The sequence below is a fragment of the Megascapheus bottae genome, chromosome 6, assembly GCF_031878675.1.
Source record: "Megascapheus bottae isolate mThoBot1 chromosome 6, mThoBot2.hap1, whole genome shotgun sequence".
NCBI classification, from domain to species: domain Eukaryota; kingdom Metazoa; phylum Chordata; class Mammalia; order Rodentia; family Geomyidae; genus Megascapheus; species Megascapheus bottae.
In genome coordinates, this window is record NC_143514.1 from 64313871 (window position 1) to 64326722 (window position 12852).

At 40.0% G+C, this 12852-nt stretch overlaps 1 protein-coding gene across 10 annotated transcripts in view; it reads left to right on the forward strand.

Moving 5' to 3' along the window:
- Positions 1–12852, forward strand: part of Phc2 (polyhomeotic homolog 2) — a 90794-nt gene that overhangs the window by 26615 nt on the left and 51327 nt on the right. For 4 of the 10 annotated variants that reach the window (XM_090335288.1, XM_090335287.1, XM_090335295.1 and 1 more), the window contains exons 2-4: positions 4621–4722; positions 5070–5182; positions 5267–5357. The exons of 2 other annotated variants lie outside the window; for them this stretch is intronic. The gene's annotated coding sequence lies outside the window, so the exon portion shown is untranslated. The remainder of the gene's footprint in view (positions 1–4620; positions 4723–5069; positions 5183–5266; positions 5358–12852) is intronic. 4 more of the 10 variants (XM_090335291.1, XM_090335290.1, XM_090335289.1 and 1 more) reach the window with 3 other exon arrangements.

A 12852-nucleotide genomic window follows, 5' to 3' on the forward strand; every position in this document is an offset into this window, starting at 1 on the left:
AAGGTTATAAGGCAAAAGTGATTGACTCAAGAGTTTTACCAGAAATTCACTAGAAGACTAGTGTAGGAATAGGGTTCATCTAGTCCCCACTCCCAGACCAATGAGGTTCTCCAGTTCTGTTTTTTTTTTTCATATTTTTTTTACCTTAAGAACAACAATCATTCATTATATGGCTTATGTTTACATCATATTTTAAATGACAAGTTTAACAAATAAGTGTTCAAGGAGGGAATCTCTAATTACAATCTCTGGGACTTAGTATTTAGAACTTAGTCAAAATTAGGCTAAGGGTTTGTATGTCATAGGAACATATCAATTTATGAAATAAAACATTATGTCTATAGAGTCATAGGTTTTTATGTCTATATAGTTATGTTTGTATTTCCATTACCATGTCCATAGCTTTGGGTATGCAGTTATTGAGTCCTCGCTCTTGTACTCTTTGGGTTTAATAGCTGCATATTAAGGATACCATGCGCCTTTTGTTCCTTAGGTCTTGACTTGCCTCACTCAACATGATTCGCTCTAGATTCATCCACTTCCCTACAAATGCCATTATTTTATCTTGTCTGTTGGCTATGTAGAATTCCATTGTGTATATATACCACATTTTCTGTATCCATTCATCTGCAGTAGGGCATCTGGATTGTTTTCGTCACCTGGCTATTGTGAATAGTGCAGAGATGAACATAGCTGAGCAGGTGTCTTTATAATATCCTGGGTCATGCTGTTCAGGGTAGATGCCCAGAAGTGGTATGGCGGGATCATAGGGAAGGTCTATTTTCAGTTCTTTAAGGAACCTCCACACTGCTTTCCAGAGTGGCTGAACTAGTCTACATTCCCACCGGCAGTGTAATAGGGTTCCTTTTTCTCCACAACCCCGCCAGCAACTGGCATTTTCTGAGTTCAAAATCTTGGCCATTCTTGTTGGGATAAGGTGGTATCTTAGGGTTGTTTTTATTTGCATTTCTTTTATGACCGTAGATGATGAACATTTTCTCATATGTTTTTCTGCCATTTTAATCTCTTCTTCTGATAGGTCTCTCTTTAGTTCCCTTGCCCATTTAGTGAATGGTTTATTGGGTTTTCGGGGGATTAGTTTCTTGAGTTCCCTGTAGATACTGGATATTAAGCATTTGTCAGATGTATTATTGGTGAATATCTTTTTCCAGTTGGTTGGCTGTCTTTCTACTTTTGCGACTATGTTTTTATCTGTACAGAAAATTTTATTTTTAGGTAGTCCCATTTATCGAGTCTCTTTCCAATCTGTTGTGACCCTGGGATTCTGTTCAGGAATCTGTTGCCTGTGCCTATGAGTTCCAGTGTATCTCCTACTTTATCATGTAGCAGTTTCACAGTTTCCGGTCTGACGTTGAGGTCTTTGATCCACTTTGAGTTAATGCTTGTGCATGGCGAAAGGCTAGGTTCAATTTTTAGTTTTCTGCATGTGGCTGCCCAGTTTTGCCAGCACCAATAATTGAATAGTCTGTGTTTGTTCCACTGTATGTCTTTGGCTCCCTTGTCAAATACAATTTGCTTATAGGTATGTGATTCTATATCTGGGTCTTCTGTTCTGTTCCACTGATCTTCTGGTCTGTTTTTGTGCCAATACCAAGCAGTTTTTGTTATTATGGCTCTATAGTAGAGTTTGAAGTCTGGTATTGTAATAGCACCAGAATTCCTCTTTTTGCCTAGAATTGTTTTGTCTATTCCAGGTCTTTTCTTGTTCCATATGAATCTTTGGATTCTATCTTCTATTTCAGTAAAGAATGTCTTTGGGATTTTGATGGGGATTGCATTGAATTTGTATATCACTTTTGGCAGTATAGCCATTTTTACTATGTTGGTTCTCCCTAGCCATGAGCATGGGATGTCTTTCCATTTCCCAGTGTCCTCTTTAATTTCTTTCATTAGACTTTTATAGTTTTCATTGAATAGTTCCTTTACATCTTTGGTTAAGTATATTCCTAAGTATTTTATTCTTTTGGGGCCTATTGCGAATGGGATCATTTTCTTGATTTGGCCTTCTGTTTGTTGGTGTACAAGAAGGCTACTGACTTCTGAAGATTGATTTTGTATCCTGCCACTTTGCTAAAGTGGTTTATTAATTCTAGAAGTTTGGGAGTGGAGTTTGTTGGGTCACTCAAGTAGAGGATCATGTTGTCTGCGAATAAGTATAGTTTAATTTCTTCTTTCCCTATGTGGATCCCTTTGATGTCCTTTTCTTGCCTTATTGCTCTGGCTAAGGGTTCCAGCACTATATTGAAGAGAAGTGGAGAGAGTGGACATCCCTGTCTAGTTCCTGATTTTAAGGTGAATGGTTCCAGTCTTTCACCATTTAGTATAATACTGGCTGTAGGTTTTTCATATATGGCTTTCACTATTTTGAGGAATGTACCTCTTATTCCTATTTTTTCTAGTGCTTTCAACATGAATGGATGTTGTATTTTGTCAAATGCCTTCTCTGCATCTAGAGAAATTATCATATGATTCTTATCCTTACCTCTATTGATATGATGTATTACATTGATTGATTTGCGAATGTTAAACCAGCCTTGCATTTGTGGAATGAAGCCCACTTGATCATAGTGTATGATTTTTTTAATTTGTTTCTGGATTCTGTTGGCTAATATTCTATTGAGGAGTTTTGCATCTATGTTCATTAGAGAGATAGGTCTGTAGTTCTCTTTTTTTTGGTTGGGTCTTTCCCTGGTTTGGGGATGAGAGTAATATTAGCTTCATAAAATGAGTTTGGTATTGCTCCTTCTGTTTCTATTTCTCGGAAGAGTTTCAAGAGTATAGGTGTTATTTCATCTTTAAACATCTTGTTGAATTCCGCAGTGAATCCATCTGGCCCTGGGCTTTTTTTGGTTGGCATTTCCCTGATTGCTTCCACAATTTCGTTGTAAGAAATTGGTCTGTTCAATTTGTTTACCTCATCGTTGTTCAGTGTGGGTAGCCTATATTTATTTAAGAAATCATCCATTTCGGGCTGGGAGTTTGGCCTAGTGGTAGAGTGCTTGCCTAGCATGCACGAAGACCCGGGTTTGGTTCCTCGGTACCACATACATAGAAAAAAGCCAGAAGTGGTGCTAAGACTCAAGTGGTAGAGTGCTAGCCTTGAGAAAGTCCAAGGACAGTGCTCAAACCCTGAGCCCAAGCCCAGGACTGGCAAAAAAAAAAAAAAAAGAAATCATCCATTTCTACTAGATTTTCTTGTTTCTTTGAATATAGGCCCTGGTAGTACCTATTAATTATGGACTGGATTTCTTGGGAATCAGTTGTGATTGTTCCCGTGGGGTCTCTAATCTTGTTTATTTGAGTCTCCCCTTTCCTTTTTTTGATTAATCTTGCCAAGTATCTGTCTATTTTGTTGACTCTTTCAAAGTACCAACTTTTTGATTTATCAATTTTGTGTATAGTAGATCTTATTTCAATCTCTGAAATTTCTGATTTTATTTTTGTTATTTCTGTCCTTCTAGCTGTTTTAGAATTAACTTTTTCTTGCTCCTCTAGGTGTTTCAGGTTTTTTTTAAGGTTATTTATGTGCTCTTCTTCTGTCTTTTTAATATGTGCTAAATTTGCCTCTTAGAACTGCCTTTGCTGTGTCCCATAAGTTCCTTTGTGATGTTTCTTGATTGTCATTACATTCAAGGAAGTTTTTAATTTCATTTCTGATCTGATCTGTTACCCAGGAGTTATTCAGAAATGTGTTGTTCAGTTTCCATGTGATTGAATGTTTTTTGACTTTGACTGCATTGTTCAGAATTAGTCTGACTCCACTGTGGTCTGATAGAATGCATGGGATTATTTTTCATATATTTTTATTGTAATTAATAGAAGGGTTACATGATATTTGCCAGATAGATGGTGCATTCCAGTTCTGTTTTCTGAACAAAGCAGATTGACAGCCCTTTTCTTTGGTTCCAAATGTGGCATTGGAGGGTGAGGCTCTGCTGTCAGAGGGTGGAGAACTGTCACCACCTTCATATAATGACTAGAGTATAATTAAGTCTTAGAAAAGCTAAAAATCATTAGACTAGAGATTTTTGCATTGGTTTTCCATTTCAGCCGGTAACTTGGGCTGCATTAACTACTCACTACCCCATATAACCAATCACCTTTTCAAGACAGCTGGGCAGAGGCCTCGAGAGTGCTCCACAACAGCTGAGGCACTGCCTTATCCTTGCCTTCCTTGGCTCCATAGCCCTGAGCACCCATCCAACAACAGCAATGTGATTCCCCACCCTACCATCTGAAGCCTCCAACTCCCCCTGACCTCCAGGACACAGACTTGGAGACAGCTTTGTGTGTCCCCTTCCTCTGATTCCTGAGCCTCACAGAGTTGGTGTTTGTGGCTTCCACCTGACAGTGTTGTACATTAAACAGTGCTTGTTGGAAGGAAAAAAGTCTCTTTAAGGGATCTTGTGAGTGGTATGGCCTCTCATTGTTTAGCCATGTAAATGACGATTTGCCAGTTAGCAACAGGAAGAATGCAGTTGTACATAATAAGTTTTCCTGTGAGCAGATCATAGTCAGCTATAAAATCAAGAGGGAAGTGCCAAGCTTTAGCTCTTTTCTCAACAAGAAGGCTGAGAAAGATTTCTCTCCATGCCCTAGGCAAAGACACAACTGGCAACACTCTGCTGACTAGGAAGATAGCAGTGTTTTCAGAGTTTCAGGGGTTGCTCTGGGCCCAGCATATCAACACAGAGATCCAGGGTAAGGATAGTTGCTCACAAACCTTGCTCCAAGTTTTTCACCTTTCTCAGTGTCTCTGGAACTTGCAAGCTTTTTAAGAGGGTACTGGGCAGAAAAACCAGAGAATGAGATCAGATGGCCTGCTCTTGAAAGCGTGTGCCTGGCTTCAATAGTCCCCCTTTGGGTTGGTTGTATTCTGTAATGTGTCCCCTGAGAAGACAGACTAAGCAGCCTGTGTTACCCTGCAATTTCTCCAAACTATTTGCATGAAATACTGCAGACAAAAAGCCCAGTCGCTGATTGGCTGTTGCTAGGTAACAACATAATCATTAGGAAATTAGGCTGTCTTTTTTTTTTTTCCAACCCAGAGTATGTGTGTGATTGCAGCGTTGTGCAGGAAGAGAGAGGGAGTGGAACAAAGAGAGATAAATGGGATGGTCTTGAAGGCGGGGACATCACAGCCACAAACCTGCACCCCACGGTAGGACAATCTGCTTTGGGTTGGGCGCTCTTTACTCATTCAAGCCAATATTGATACATTTTCCTTTTTTTTTTTTTTTGTAAGAACAACAAAAGCTTGCAGAGGCCTGTAGACAACAGGAAAAAGAAGCTACAGAAGCAAGTTGAACATTTGAAGTGGTTTTTAGAAGCAGAAGGTAGTGTTTAATATGTGGGATGTGAGAGTGAAAAGAGGAGTATGTCTGGAAAATGTGTATAGGCAACTAAGAATCCATTAGTATGGCTGGTGGAGTGCCTGCAGAGAACAGAAAGAAAGTGCATGTGGATGAAGTATGTGGCAGGAAAGCATCGTGCTGTAAATGTAGATGGAAGCCCCATTAGCTGAAGTTCAGAACTCAGTTTTAACTCCATTAGTGTATAGGCATGTGGTCTTCCAGTTATTCAGCCAGGCAATCCTCAGCCTGCCCTCTGCCCAGTTGGACTTTGCAGATAGCTAAAGATGTGTGTGTGCATGTGTGCTTATGTGTACACACTCAGCTGAAGCACCTAATTCATTTTCAATATTATGTCCAAGGATAACAGCATGTAGAGCCCTGACAAGTGTATAGCCACACTTGGATGCTTCCACTAGGTGATAAATAGCCATAAGACCCTGAGCCCTTTCCTTTCCCTGCATGCTAGCCCCAGATGACTATCCTACCTCTCATCGTTCTTGTATGTATTGTCCTCCTTTCAGATTTGAAGTCCTTAGCAATGACCTGTTTCTTATACTAGACCTCTGTTGCCATTCTGCATACTTCATTGGCTTGCTACAACCCCAAGCAAGCTAATTGCCTTTTGCCATTCATTGTCTGTCAGATTAATGACTCCTCATGTGCTATTGCCCGCAGCTGCCTCTGAGCTTTTCTTTCCCTTTTACTCTCCTCTGCTCAACCTCTCTGAGCTCCACATCTGAGACTTCAAGACATTTTTAAATTTACATGCTAAAATAGAAGCACTGCTCTTTTTTTTTGCCTGATGAGAAGAGATAGCTAATCCCAGGCATAGTGCAGAGGGGAGCATTTTGTAGGAGTAAAAATATGCAAATATATGAGGAACAAGACCGGATGAATGCCAATAACCCAGACTCAGAAGAGAGGATCCTCCTAAGCACACACCCTATGAAGACTTGCTGCTCCAGTGGGTGAGGCTGACGAGACTCAATTGCCCTAGAGAGAGAAGTCTCCTCTAGTTTACAGGGACTCAAAGCCCCCTCCTAAGTGCAGGTACCAGTGGAATGCGCCTGGCACTCTGCAAACCTTCTTGTCTCTCCACCAGTGACCCGGTTTTCAGTTCTTCATCCCAGCTTTTTAATACAGTAAAACAAAGAACAATCTCTGTTTTGGTCACTGGGCCAGTAGCTTCAGAAATCTTCAGGTGAGACTCGGCAATCTTTCAACAAACTCTCCATGATATATGATAAAGTTTAAGAAACCCTGTGAGCCTGTACATATTTTTTTTTTTTTTAGTTCTAGTTCTGGCGCTTGAACTTAGGGCCTGGGCACAGTGCTGTCTCTGAGCTATTTTGCTCAAGGCTAGCACCCTACCAGTTGAGCCACATCTCCATATCCAGCTTTTTAGTAGTTAGTTGGAGATAAGAGTCTCACAGACTCTCCTGCCTAGGTTTCATCCTCAGATTTCAGTCTCCTAAGTAGCTAGGATTACAGGGCATGACCCACCAACATCACATTTTTTTAAACTCCCAGGTGATGTTGACCACTTCCCAAATCTCTACTCGGGGAACAAACATATAATAGGAATGCCCTCTGTCCACCTAGAATGTTCTCTCCCTGTTCCCCAAGTCCTGATCAAGCCATCTTTAAAGACATGCTCCAAGTTTCAATTCATTATATTTGTTGGGCTGGAAAACTAGGGCCCAAACTATTATGTTTGAACAAGCTCAGAACAGCATTTACAATAAAATGGGAGGGGGTGGAAATAAGCATATGTGTGTTAGAGACTGTGTTTAGTGAAGCCTAAACTACAAAGTGCCTGACCCTGTCCAGAAACTAAAAATACTCTCTCTCATTATATTATTTACTCCTCTGATTCCTCCCTAAGCACACAGTCCATATCTGAATCATTTTTAAAATTTCATTCAGTGCCAAGCACATAACCATAATTGAGTAAATAGGTAAAGGAGGAGCTAGTGGTGGTTGGGTGAGCTGGCAGGAGGAATGACAGGTGCTCAGAACTGGGAAGTCAGCGTTCCCTCTTTGCCCTACCCCAGAGATAAGAACAGTGGTTTCCTTCACCTTACACAGGAGATGAACATCAAGAGGTTCATACTAATGAAACTTCTTTCTTCAAACACTAAAATGATTTTCAAACAGTTAAGACCTGTCTTGCAGCTTAAAAAAAACAGGGATAGCATTTGTAACATTCATAAAGGGAAGAGTTAAAAACACAAGCTTAAATTTTCAAGTGGATTACTGATGCCCAATAGATTTTCATGGAATCATACTGTACCAGGGTTGAAAGAATCTCCTGGAACAGGTGTGCAAATCACACCTGCCATGAGGTGGCCCTGCTATGTTTGGACAGCTTGTCAACACAGAGTGGCCTCTTTAGGAAGCTGCCCATGCAGCTTCACAGTACCACTCATTTGTTAGTGAGTACTTCTTTCAATGAAGTTCATATCTATGTCCTCATAATATCCATCTTTCAGTTCTCATCCTGTCTGTTTGGTTACCTACATTTATAACTGTGAGAAACAAGTAGGGTAGAGTTGAGTTATTCTTGCTTGAAAACAATGGAGTGTTGAAAGGGACTTACCCCCTTTGATGAGGACTAGGGAAAATGTCCCTTTCCAATCAGAAGGAATGGTTTAGAAATACTGGATACTAAAATCCAATAGGGGTGCTAAAAGAGGAGAGCCAAAATGATGAGTTTGAAATGAAGTAGGACATTCCAGGTATAACAGGAAGCAAAGAACTGGTTGTCACAGTAGATTAGAGGCTAACCACAGACCAGCAGTATGTTTCTGCTAGAAAGGAATGTTAATTGCAATTAAAGGCTGGCATTTGGGACAAATGAGAAGGAGGCCCAAATCTAGGCCTGAGGGGACTCTAGAATTGCTTTGTGATCCCACAGTTATGAACTGGCTGCTTTGTCAGGTTGCTAGGACAGAAGCAGAAAAGGAGAAAGCCATATAGGCACGGCTGAGTCCTCTAACTAGCAGGCCAGACCAAAGCAGAGGTCCTTAGGTAATGGAGAAAGGAAGCTCAAAGTTCAAGTTACAAACCTGTCTGTAGGGTATATACAGTCATCCAAACACTGAGAGCTAATAAATCAGTCTGTATGAAAAAGTAGTCCAAGAAGAAATTTTGCTGAAATTCACTTAACTGGATTTCTAAAGCACTTGTGCTACACTGAGCTTGACACTGTGTACAAAATGTAATCTAGCAATAGCACTTACTAACTGGCTGCCAGTCTCCCACTCTCCACTACTCCTCCACTTTTCACAACACATGTACATGCATGAGCACACATGTATGAGAACCCTCACATACACATGTGCACCATGACATATCCACTCCATTTTCATTTCTTCCAATTTCACTTGGAGACAAAGGGATTTTTTCTCCTTTCTTTCCTCTTTTTTACAAGAAAATATAATTTGAGGAGCCGGTAGTTTGGCCTAGTGGTTAAAGTGCTTGCCTAGCATGCATGAAGACCCAGGTTCGATTCCTCGGTACCACATATAGAAAAAAAAGCCGGAAGTGGTGCTGAGGCTCAAGTGGTAGAGCTCTAGCCTTGAGAAAGTCCAAGGACAGTGCTCAGGCCCTGAGCTCAAGCCCAGGACTGGCAAAAAAAAAAAAAAAAAAAAAAAAAAAAATATATATATATATATATATATATATATATATATATATATATATATATATAATTTGAGACTGGAACTCTTGGGCATCTGATAGAAAGCTTATGTCTATGCCAGGACTGAGAGTGTGTTTAGTCATTTTCAAGGATCAGAAGCCCAAATGTTTGAGTGTTCCTCTCTTATGTGGTACCACCTGAGGTGGTGACAATTAGGACACTAGCAGTAGATCCAGACTGGTCTGGTGGACACTGCTTTGTAGCTTGATGGTCTTGGTCAGGTTACTTTGTCTCTCAGAACCTGTCTTTTCATCTAGACTCACTGCTCTGAAGCAATGCTAACAAGCAGAGAGGTTGCTTTTAACTGTGTTGTGTGTGGTACTTCAGGTTTTGCTTGCCTGCACGTTCTCAACTGTTTTTCAGAGAAGGAAACTGTGGCCTGTGGAAGTCAAGAAATCTTTCCCAGGTCTCCCAGCTAAGACAGAGGCAGAAATCAAAAGAGTTTTCTCTCACTTGGGTGCTTCTTTACTTGACATCACCCTCCTAACACTGCCTAGCATGTAAAAGGCCTTTAGAAAAAGTAGTCTTCCTCTGTTTCTTCTCTCCAGACCACTGTGGGACCCCTTTTTTGTTTTGTTGAAGTAAATGATGTCACATGACTGTGTCAGCAGTGCTAATGCAGTTAGCCTTATGTATAGATACTATATTTGAAAACGATCATGATCAGATAAGGCCTAGAATAGTAAACATGTGCCAGTGTGGTTCCAGTGTGATTTTCTGGGCCCAGGAAGCACCTGGGATAGTTGTAGTTCACAAGTTTTCCTTGGACTAACCTTGTTGCTTAAGATGCCTCTTGTGAGTCATTTGCATTGGACAAAAGGCTATAGGAGCCACTAGCCCAGAGCAGCCTAGGCTGAAGTAAATACTAGTAATTCTGCCTCTGGTGCATAGACTTGCTATCTTTGCTTCAAATCCTATGCCTGCCCCTTGCTAGCTTTGTGGCTTCTGATAAGTTAATGGGGTCTTTATGAACTTCACTTTTTTATGGAAAAATGATCCCTGTATCAGGAAATTAATGACTCATGCTTGTCCCTGAGTAAGTACACAGTAGGTGTACTATTGATCGTGTTATTTACTAGTACCAAACCTTAGGATTCTGGTCCCCAACAGGTAAAAGATCATTCACATACCAAGTCTTTGTGACAAGAAGTCGTTTGTTTCTTTAAAGCCTTATTCCCTTAATCTCCTCATACGGAATGGGAAGAAAACTATGCACACTCTCTTAAAGAAGCTGTATGGCGGAGAAGTATAATTGTAGGAGGACAGGGCATCCTACAACATAATCTCTGCTTCTGCAGGACACTCCAAACCATATTCTTCAAAAAAAGATAACAAACTTCTTAGCCCCAAGTACTACAGAATGTCAAGTGATACCTCCAGGGAACTTAAGACCTGAATCACAGCCCAGAAAAGGATAGAAAGAGATAAAAGGGCTACTCAATAATTATTCTGATTCTATTATTCTGAAAGCCTTGAAATCTTTGTTTCTCACAATTCATATTCATATCCATGCCTGTCAAGAGGTAGCACTGGTAGAAAGCCTAGCTCTGGGTTGCCCATCAGGCTATTCTAAGGACAAGGTGAGTAGCAAAAAGGCACATTCTAGAATTAGAAGTGTGGAGATGTTGTGTGTATGGGTGCACATAGATGCATGCTTTATATTGATTTAGTATGGAGAGATTTTTATAATGGCCTTTTTTAAAGTAGCTTTGGATTCTGATATTTTCTATGTATAAATCCCCCCCCAAAAAAGAAGAAAGAATTTATTGAAATTAGATCATAAAGAATTTATTCTGTCATTAGAAACAAAGATTTTTCTAATTTGAGGTTGTTGAAAAAAAATGATAGCCAGACATGATGGCTCATGCTTGTAATCCTATCTACTCAGGAGGCTGAGATTTGAGGATCAAGGTTCAAAGCCAGCCCGGGAATAAAAGGACCTGAGACTCTTATCTCCAATTAACCTCTAGAAAAATGGGTAGTGGGGCTTGGCTCAAGGGTAGGGTGGTAGCCTTGAGCTGAAGAGCTCAGGGACAGCACCCAGGCTGAGTTCAAGCCCCATGACCCCCCCCCAATAAAAGCAATTATAATTTCTCTTTAAAAGAAAATAATCTTCTGTACTAACCTACCAGTCTGTGCCTGAGTTATGCTGGATGTTTTAATATATAATCCTACCTACTTTTTTTTTTTTTTTTTTTTTGCCTGTCCTGAGCTTGAGCTCAGGGCCTGAGCACTGTCCTTGGACTTTCTCAAGGGTAGAGCTCTACCACTTGAGCCTCAGCACCATTTCTGGCTTTTTTCTATATGTGGTACCGAGGAATCAAACCCAGGTCTTCATGCATGCTAGGCAAGCATTCTACCACTAGCCAAACTCCCGGCCTTTGCCTACTTTTCTTTAAACTTATTTTTAAAATATTCTTGTTATTATAAAGATGATGTATAGAGGGGTTATAGTTTCACAAGTCAGATAATGAGTATATTTCTTTTTGGACAACGTCACCCCTTTCTTCTTCACCTACTCTTTAAAACAAATCAATGAAATCTATTACTGTTCTGTCCATTTTATAGAGGAGGAAAATGAGGCAGTCAGAGGTTAAGTACCTTGACCAATATAACAATCATACGTGTAATGCCGTAATGAAGCTCAATTGTTTTCATTGTTCTTACCTTTACCAAATGTTTTCTCATTTCCATGTATTTTGGTTCATTTTTGCAGAAGCTCTATGAGGTAGAAGGTAGGATATTATCATCTCTGTCTATATAGAGGAATGATAGGGTCTAGAATGCAGACTTCCCAGCCAGGAACTCCAGCATGTACCATTCATAGTAAACAAGTACCCATTACCCATCACTTCACCACTTATTTCCTTCCATTGCTTGTCTCAAATCGAAATTTATATGTGCTGGTCCTCTACATGGAGCATAGAAATCTGGACCCACAAATTTGAATAAAGATGTCACTCACTGTGTATAAAGAGTTTTAGTGAACATGGTTGTGCTAGTGGCTTTATTATAACAACAGCAAAGATATATAATTAGCCCAGAGGCCCCTTAATGGAAGAATGGATCAAGAAAATGTAGTATATATATACACAATGGGATTTTACTCATCCATTAGAAAGAATGATATTGTATCATTCATAAAGAAATAGAAGGACTTGGAAAGAATTATGTTAAGTGGAGTAAGTCAGACCCAGAGAAACAAAGATGCATGGTTTCACTCATCTGTAGTAGCTAGAATTTTCCTATAAATCTATAAGTAAACAACTTGGGTGGTATGCAAGGGGTTACAAATGTATTAACTGAAATAAAGTAGACTCTAGGGGGAACTCAAAAATTTAATTCCTTAGACAATCAAAAGCTAACAAAATTAGAAACAGGAAATGAGTACTGGCAGGGGGTGGAGGATGGGGGCCTAAGGGAGAGGGGAGAAGTCAAGAAGTCAAGAATTCATTGTTTATACTACAAAATTAAGAGAAGTAGGGAAAGTATGGGTGGAAGAAGGGTGAAAATATTGAAAGAGGTGACATTGATCAAAGTGCACTGTATTCATAAACTACTTTGTTAAATGGCATCTTCTTACTAGTTAAAAAAATGTTTCAAAGGTACTTTCTCATATAACATGACAGTTTCACAGGGCTTCAGAATCTTACCTGGGGCAAAGGTTCTTGTCAGAAATAAGATCCACGGGCAATGCCTGAAGCTCTATCCATTCCTCACTTCACAGGCACTGTTGCTAGCCAGGCACTATGTTAGGGATAAATATCTATTTAG